Below are 10,000 nucleotides of genomic sequence, written 5' to 3' on the forward strand. Positions count from 1 at the left end.
TCTTATTGGTAATGGTGCTAATGGTGGTGGTGGTGGTGGTGGTGGTGTCAGAGCGTTATTTTTCATCGTGATCGATGTGTAATAATGTTATGACAAGAAGCAATAACACACATCTATATGAATACGTATATATATATATATATATATATAACTGCAATTTCTAAAGAATACAGTCATATAAATCATTAAAAATATATGACTATTGTGACTCGTATACTTCTTTTTAATTTCCTCATTTAGTGCTCATTCAGCCATCTTATGTCGTCGAGTCTCAAGCCATATACCAGCCTGGTACTACATAATACCTGATCTGGGTCTAAATAGCAATCAACCATATATCACCAATTGCTTCGGTTTTTTTTTATCTCATTAAAATCGGCCAGGCATAATCTCATATTGCACATCTTATACTTCACAACCATACTTTATATGTTCCTTATTATTATTATTATTATTATTATATTATTATTATTATTATTATTATTATTATTATTATTATTATTATTATTATTAAGGCTGCGAGCTGGTAAAAACGCTTAACGGTATTTCAGCCGTCCTTACGTTCTGAGTTCAAATTCCACCTAGGCCGACTTTGCCTTTCATTCTTTCGGGGTCGGTAAATTAAGAACCAGCTGAGCGCTGGGGTCGATGTAATCGACTGTTCCCATCCCCCAAATTTCAGGCCTCTTGCCTATTGTAGACAGGATTATTAGTATTATCATTATTAAGGCGGCGAGCTGACAGAATCATTTGCACGCCGGGCGAAATGCTTAGCGGCATTTCGTCCGTCTTTACGTTCTGAACTCAAATGCCGCCGGGGTCGACTATACTTTTCATCCTACTGGTGTCAATAAAATAAGTACCAGTTGAACTCTGATGTCCATGTAATTGACTTACCCATCCCCGAAATTGTACCAAAATTTAAAACCCTTATTATTAAAGTGGTGAGCTGGCAGAATCAGCAGCACAATGGACGAAATGCTTAGCGAGATTTCGTCCATCATTCTGAGTTCAAATTCCACTTAAATTAACTTTGGCTTTCATCCTTTCCGGTTAATAAAATGAAGAATCAGTCAAATATTGTAATCGTTGTAATCGACTGCCATCTGTCCTTAAAAAAATTGCTAGCCTTGCATCAGAATTAGAAAGAACTATTGTTGCTGTCATTGCTTTTGTTAAAAATCTGGTAGAAATCACAAAGTAATGTTGTGACAAACAAATTTCCAAACAGAATTCAGTTAAACCCTTCCCCATGTTCGAGTAACTATTCTGCTGGAGTGAAATTTCTGCTTCCCTATTCTGAAGTTGATAAACTACGTATCAGTTATATTCAAAGGTGTATTCGATCTCTTCTGTTTGTAATTTACATACGTGATACTTTGTGTGAGATATGAAAAAAAGACTTTATTAAAGTGTAAATCTATTGGAGTCAAGAAATTGAATTAAATTAGTTTGCAGTAACTCGGTTAATGGAAAGGATAAACCAGTTTTAGTCTCAAGGCTTATTCAGTACTTGGGGCCTATTGCCCCAGAACCTAGGAAAAAAATTCAAGATTTGAGTCTTTTATTCAAATTTTGTTCACTGCTCTTATTAACTTTTCAACAAACTTCACTACTTCCACTTCTACCCAAGTCGAAGACTAATTCTTCAAGTAGTCTTCCACTTGGATGAAATAGTTTTTGAAAATGCAAAGAACTGGATTGTGAGAGAAAGTTATTTCCACAGTCCTCCAGATTATTCCCCCATGGCCACAAGACGATATATAACTACCTGTTCTCCCTTCTCAAAGGGAGATAGTGGGGTGATCTTCATGATAGACTTGACTGCTAAGCAGGATCTATTCTATGAATGCCAACAGCTGCGAGATATATCTCCAGAAATCAGCAACGTTTGGACATAGAAGTGCCTGGAGGATATCTCATTGCTTTCCTGAAATAAGGCCAGCTGAGGTAACAGCTGAATATCTGTAGAGTTTATCTCGAACTAGCAATTTCGCTCAATAGCACTTTGCCAGACTTGCAATCGAGTTCAAAACTCAATCCAAGATACGGAAAGACGTGTTTCTTTCCTGGGAGACAGATGAAGAAACTTCTCGGTCATTACAACCAGAATGCATGAGCGCACATCATTAACCTCATCCTCCTATGTCCTCCACATGGGTTGGTCACTCCTTGTCTGCTGCGATAGTCATCTTACAAGACCATATCTGGCAGACTATACAATTGTAGCAACTTATCTCTCGCAGAACTAAAGTGTACACCGTATCTCAGATGTCGTTATAGTCTAACAAGGTAAGCACTACCCATCTCTTCTAGCACTAGGCAAACTTTGGCTGGAAAGTCGCACACCTGACGTCCATCGTGAGGCGTCCATCGTGAGGCGTCAAATTGTTCTGTTTGGCTTTTTACAGTTTTCATTTCGTCCTGCCCTTGACCCTGCCCATTTTAGCTCGGACAATGCAATCTTTGTATTTTCGCGCCGAACAAACTTCTAAAAGATATGCTATAACCACCCACTCCTTCAATATACAATTTTCCCACGACACATTCTTTTTAAGCTTATTGGCTTATTTCTTTCTCTTTAAGAAGACATATCACTATTTGTTGGCCACTGATTCCGTCAATTCCCATTTAACCGGGAAATGTTCCTTATTTTAGTTGCCCAAGCAAATCACATACTTTTGCTCTAGATAGTCAACTACCTTGTAGTGTGAACATTTTATGCTATCTTTATCTCAATGCAGACCATACAATTGAAAAATTTCATGTTGAGGAACAATAAATGCACATCTCAAACTGATCTGGATGACAGTTACAACATCTACATGAGGAGATGGGGTGGTAATTTTTAGATTGTTAATCAAATATTCATTATTTCCAACCGACTCTAGATCACGTGGAGTTACGTAACCTTTTAATATGGTCATGTACGCGTAGAAAAATGGATAGGGTTTCTTATGTAAGGAGAAAAGTATCCGAGTAATTATGTTCTTAAGGGTTCCCAAAACGTTTCTGGAATACTTCTTAATTGTTCTTTTGGAACGTTTCTTGTAAATCTCTGTAGACTTTAGGTACGATCCCCATCAGAACCCTAACATAGTAGTAGTGGGGATCACCCAAACTCTTTGTTTGTTTGTTTGTTTGTTTTGTTTTTTGTTTTTTGTTTTTTGTTTTTGTAGTTGCAACCATAATAGACTCAAACATTGGTACGAAGCTAGAAACTCTGGTTGGGAGGTGACAATCAATAAAATCGATTCCAATATGGTACTTCATCTCATCGACTTGGAACGACAAAAGAGAAGTAACTAAGTACCGCACGGACTCTTAGTACAATAGTAGTAACGATACGGACACACACACAGGAATATAAGTTACGCGGGATCGATATAATCGGCAGTGAGTTCTCTCAAAATTAGTGTCCGTGAGTGAAAGTGAGAAAATTATTATTAGGCAAGTTGGCAGAATCGTTATCGCGTCTGAGAGAATGCTTAGCAGCATTTCTTCTGGATCTTTACAGTCTGAGTTCAAATTCCGTCGAGGCCGACTTTGCCTTTCAATAAAAGGCAAAATAAGTACCAGTTGAGCACTGGGGGATCGATGTAATCGAGTAGCTTCCTTCCCCAAAATGTCTGGCCTTGTGCTCTTAGTAGAAAGGAATGTTATTGGTGTTGTTTTATTATTATTACTGTTGTTTTTATTGCTGTTGTTGTTGTTGCTGTTGTTGTATGAAGGCAATGAGATGCAGAAGCGTAAGCAACTTGTTTAGCAGCATTTCGTCCGTCTTTATGTTCCGAGTTCAATATTCCGCCGAGGTCGACTTTGTTTTCCATATTTTCATGTTTTTCATTTTGAAACTATTGTTGTTGTTGCTATCGTCGTCATCGCCGCCATCACGGTTTTTCGGGAATGTCTTCTCACAGCTTGTCTCTTTAATAGAGCTGCATTTATCATTAAACGGTCATTAGTCTTACATCGTATAGTATACATTAACTTTGTAAGTTAGAATTATTGTTCGTCAGCTAAACATGCAAGTTTTGCACATCAACTAAAAGCTATGGTAAATATTTCTCGTGACATCCATTAGTTATTAATATTTGCATTCTCTTGAATTCATTATGTGCAATCAAGATTTTGGCCAGTTAACACGCATATAATAAATATCTTACAAATCACTGATTCCAGTGTCGTTCCGACCCTTGTTTACAAATAGTGGCCACTAATATTATGTCGATAAATATATACTGATGTTGTTGTCGATTGTTGGTTTGTCTTTTTAAGATTATTAACTTTTATCACCGATGTCCTATTCGCTATATATACGGATATGTTCACCGAACCCGAGCAATAACTGGAAAAATTTGCGGTAAATTTTTGTGCTACAATTACGACCATTGTAAGTGGGACACTATGATTGATAGAAGCTTTGATTTCCTTGTTTACAACTCGGTAACGGTATAGATTTGCTTTTAATCATTGCTCTATAAGTCGACTCCGACGTTTGGAGATCTCCTTTCAGAATTGAAAAGTTGACTAGAATGGTGTAATTTGCTTGCATATTCATGCAGTCGTGTATGTTTACCTAAGGAACATATTTTGGGCTTAAGTAATTTGTATTAATTAGGCAAAAATTAGCTAAAAGAACTCCAAGTGACCAGTGGCATGTAGTTTAGTAATTATGGCACTTTCTCAAGAGGCGGAGATAATTTTGATAATTCAAGAATTTATGTCGTATACCGTTGAATATACTTGTATTTGCCTATGTTGCTCATATGCATGCTACTGGCCACTCTGAGTTATTTTTCTCAGTTCATTTTTGTTTAATTTATGCAAATTATCTCGGCCATAAATGTGTCCTACTCTTTTTTTATGTCTCTAAGTCCCTGGATCACAAAAAACAAAATAAAACAATTGTGCTGATGACAGCTATCGAGCCGGAACCACGCGTCCATGACTGTCATCTTATCTCCAGACAATAAACCTGTCCCTTTCTTTACCGGTGAGTCAACTTTGGAAAATTCTTGATTCTTGAGATTATCTCTTTCTCTCATCTAGAGTAAGGTTTCAATCGTTATTTGGTAATTGTGACACATCCTCTAGAGGTAAAGACAATTTTAATTCATGCTGTATTTGATATACCAGTGTTTGTTTAACACACCGGTGAGTGTGTTAATTACAAATTACTAAGAGAGAATCACTCTCCCCAGACATAACAATATATATATATATATATATATATATATATGTGTGTGTGTGTATGTATATATATATATATATATAATATATATATTATATATTATATATATATAATATATATATATATATATATATACTTTATTTAAAGCAGCAGAAAATTCAACAAAACCTGAGTTTCACGTTCCCGTTCGTCGGACGGTTTTTGCTAGATTCTAGAACGGGAACGTGAAACTCAGAGTAACAGGTTTTGTTGAATTTTCTCCTGCTTTAAATAAAGCATATTACTCTACCACTGGTATTTGAGTACTCCTTTTTCCACCTTGTTTCACATTTATGTGTTTACTCCGGTATGTATATATATATATATTGTACTTGTTTCAGTCATTTGACTGCGGCCATGCTGGAGCACCGCCTTTAGAGTGGTGAAAGAGTACAGCAGGGATCACCACCACCTCCTGCCGGAGCCTCGTGGAGCTTTTAGGTGTTTTCGCTCAATAAACACACACAACGCCCGGTCTGGGAATCGAAACCGCGATCCTCCGACCGCAAGTCCGCTGCCCTAACCACTGGGCCATTGTATATATATATACAAATTGAGATAGGGATTGTAAATGCAACCCACCATGGGATACCATATATCCAATATACTGCTAGTGAGGTACCCAACAAAGTTAATACATAAATGTTAAGAATTGTGATACAATTAATTCATTTATTGTATTATATGGGCAAAGGTAAAATGTTTTACTACGACTCTCTATATCTGCATTTAGATATTAATATGTGTGTTTTTCTACATTGTAATTATCACAACATTAAGTTGAAAAACTGTAACATTGAATGTGGAGCATACGTATGTTTATTAATTTTTATTATTTATATCATTATGTATATTTATATTTATATGTATATGAGTATGAGTATATGCACTCATATGTATATGTATGTGTTTTATTATGGGTATATACCCACACCTTTATAAGTATATATGTAATCTAATTTGTAATCTCCGAAGAGGCCTTAGGATGTTTTTGTAAATGTCTCATTTATAACTACATATTGACCTACCATAAATGGCTAATATGAGTTAAATGAGACATGCGTATCTACATGGCCGAAACAGCTGTAAGATATAGTCTATATTTATATTTATGTTCTATTATACGTATTCTACTTATTGTATAACATTACTATTTTATGTACACTCCTTCATGTACACTGTTTTACCCTGCATTATTATGTTTAACCTTAAAGTTTCTTATGTAGTGGTTTAATAAAGTATGTGATTGAGTATTATCTGGTAATTGATATTTGATTTCGATGTATTATGTATATATATATATATATATATATATATATATATATATATATATATATATATATATATATATATATATATATATATAGATATATATACATACATACATACATACATACATACATACATACATACATACATACATACATACAGATAGATAGATAGATAGATAGATAGATAGATAGATAGATAGATAGATAGATAGATGATAGATAGATAGATAGATAGATAGATAGATAGATAGATTTGCACGCACGATATATGTTTTTATAATAAACATCCTGTTCTCGTGTCGTGTTTGTTTGTTTAACCATGAACAAGGTATCTCAAGAATTGCTGTATGGTTTCGGATGAAACTTTCAGAGATGTTTGGCCTCATGACCGGCAAGAACTGATTAGATTTTGGGATCGATCCGGTACTGGATATAGATTCTGGACTATTTTCCCTGTTTGTTTTTTTTACTTAATTTTTGAGAGCAGTCGGGTTCATTTTCAGTATCCTGGTTTGTGAGAGCAGTCAAGTTTATTTCAGTTATTCTCATTTTAAAAATCCTCACTAGCTAATCATTGAGAGGACGTTAGTGTTGTCGTTAGCGTTTTGTCGGTTCATTTGATTCCCTGTTGCATTTGATGCGCGTTCGCTCCATGTGAGTCTTTTTATTGTTAAATTGTTGAAGGTCTGCCGCATCTAATTGTTATATTACTGAATTATTGGATTTATTGTTACATGAATTTTTACTTTTCTTTCCCACTTATGGGTGAAGTTGTGGATAATATCATGGAAAGTAAACCAGCACCAGCAGGCAGTTACGCTGCAGTGACTGGGAAAAGTCTAACCGCGGATGTCTTGAAAGTTAGGGAAGTTCAATTGAACGAAACGAATTTGAAGAAGTTCAATGAACTGTTGAGAAAGGAAGGAGACAACGTGAGGCTGACGCCGCCTAAGGAAGTTATAGAAAAAAACAGAAAGAAAGACAATAATATACAGAATGCTGTCTATTGCAACAAAAAGAGTGGAAATAGCAGCAGTGGAGGCGATCGAGGAATGCTTGAGAGAAGTCAAAGATCTAACGACGTGGAGGTACGCTTCGTGAGTTAACAAGAAGCGATAAAACACTCCACTGTGTCTTTGAGATCGACTGAGTGGGTGCTACTACCAACTTACTGTGGCAAACGTGCAGCCGGAGTGAGGATTGGTAGGGTGCCTCAGAAATTGACGAGGCGTGCCTGGTGGCAGCCATCCTCTGTAATACAAAGAAGGACACCAAAATACTGAAAATCACAAGAACTACGGAAGTAAACTGAAGGGGATACGGTCTTGAAGCGTCGGTTCACATCAGTTTACCAGACTTCCACAAAATTGCTGAGAAACTGGTGCTGCCGGATGAGACGAGGCTGAGAGTTGTAGTGGAAGGAAGACCTCCCGTATGCTATCAATGTGGAGTACGGGGACACATGAAAGCTAAGTGTCCCCGGGAACACGATGAGGAGGAGATAGAGAAAGTACATCAAGAAGAAGGCTCAACCGTAGAGGAGCAAAGTATGGAAGAAAAGTATACAGTAGTGAAGAGGAAAAAGAGTAACACGGACTCTCCACCAAAAAGTCCTAGGAAGAAAAAAAAGGGAAGTGGAGATAAGACGCAGAGTGTGAAAGAAGGGAAAGCGCACAAGCAGAGAAAAAATGAAAGGCCAACAAAAGTAACGAAGTCGAAGAGCGTAAACAGGAACCGTTAGCAACAACCAGCAAGGAGAAAGTACAGACGAAAAAGGAAGATGAAAGAGAAAGGATAACAACAAGGAATGAGAGACATACAGAGATAGGAATACCAGCAACAGTAGAAGAGATTGGTGAAGAAAAACGGACAGTGATACCAAAAGGTAAACACTTAAGAAATATGATACAATACACAAAAAGTGTAAAGATAGAAAAAAAGCGAAAATGAAGAACGTAATCAGAGTGAAATTGTCACCCACCGAGAACGCTGTAGGTTTGAAAGCTGTTCTGCCTGAAAGAGAAAGAGGAAAACAGTTAAAGGAATTGTTTGGTGAAAAGTTAGAAGTGACACCGGTACAGTTTCGTTTTGGTGAATTGCTGCCGGTAGTGGCATTCGAAGATATAACGAGGTATTTGGCATAAATGAGGGTAAGTGAGACAATTAAGAACGGAATAATTAATGACTTAGTGTAGTTTTTTTAAAGGGGGGAACTAACAGATACAAGAGATTGAACTGTTAGTAAAATGTCATATAAAAACAGTAAACTGAAACTGCCTGCTTATCGGGGGCAAGAAAGTCATTCCATCCTCGTTTTTCATTGTATCCGAGAATGTGAAGGCCATCGTGGTTGACAAGGACACCACCTACAACGGACTAAAAGACATGTGTGGAGAAGGGATTGACCCGCCAGGAGTGGTGGTGGAGTTCGATGAATTTCCACCTGTAGTGGAGCTAAAAGATTTAGAACCTTTCATGGGATATTAAAAAAGAAAAAAGTAAAATTGTTTTATTGAAGAAAGAAGGAAAAAGGTAAAATTGTTTCATTTAAAAAACAAAGAGGAAAAAACGAGATTGTAAATAGTTTATACAAACGTTCAAATGATACTGCATGGGAGTGGGGCCCATGCAGCCATTTTATTTTTCATTTTTATATAACATCCCATTTTCATTCGTTTTATGTTTTTGTCTCCACTGTGGTGTTGTGTCTGTCTTTGTAGTGTCCCGTCTGTGTTGTGGCCGTAGTGCCAAAATAAAGAAACATTGGCGGAGGTTTGCGCTCTCTGAGTGCTCTTGTTTAGAATTTTCTATTATTTAAATGCTTTAAACATAGGTTTCTCGAAAATTCACAAGTTCAACTCCCCTCGCCCAAGTTATTCCCTCCTCCCGTATAACTCTCTGTATACTAACCCCAAAAATTAACTCTAAACAATAACCCTAACCGCAAACCCTATTTTTCCTTGATCGAGTATAATATTCTTTTCTACTCTAGGCACAAGGCCCGAAATTTTTACGGAAGGGGCCAGTCGATTAAATACCAGTTGTGTACTGGTACACAACTGGTATTTAATTTATCGACCCCGAAAGGATAAAAGGCAAAGTCGACATCGACGGAATTTGAACTCAGAACGTAAAGACGGACAAAATACCGGTATGCATTTCGCCCAACCCTCTAACGTTTCCACCAGCTCTCCTCCTTATTTCAAGAATATATCGTTTAATAAAGATGCAGATGTGGTTACTTTGTTAAGAATATCAGTTCGTAACTACGAGCCTTCAGCTTCAGTTTTCCTCCACACCATCATAAAAAGCGTTTAATTAACATATTATTTGATTAACATCATAGACAAGATTTATTGAGAAAAAGCATGCTTAATGCTTTTTCGTGCCCTGGATCAAATTAAAGCAAAAATGTTTACTTTATCTAAAATAAGATGTTTGCATGTGAGAGTATGTGTGTGCTGATGATGATGGCATGTTGGATTGTTGGTATGGC

General features: G+C 36.7%; 1 protein-coding gene across 5 annotated transcripts in view; it reads right to left on the bottom strand.

The window, feature by feature from the left end:
- LOC115214217 overlaps window positions 1-10,000 on the bottom strand; it is a 293,684-nt gene that overhangs the window by 275,919 nt on the left and 7,765 nt on the right. The gene's annotated exons all lie outside the window — the stretch shown is intronic.

Source organism: Octopus sinensis, linkage group LG7, assembly GCF_006345805.1.
Source record: "Octopus sinensis linkage group LG7, ASM634580v1, whole genome shotgun sequence".
NCBI lineage: Eukaryota > Metazoa > Mollusca > Cephalopoda > Octopoda > Octopodidae > Octopus > Octopus sinensis.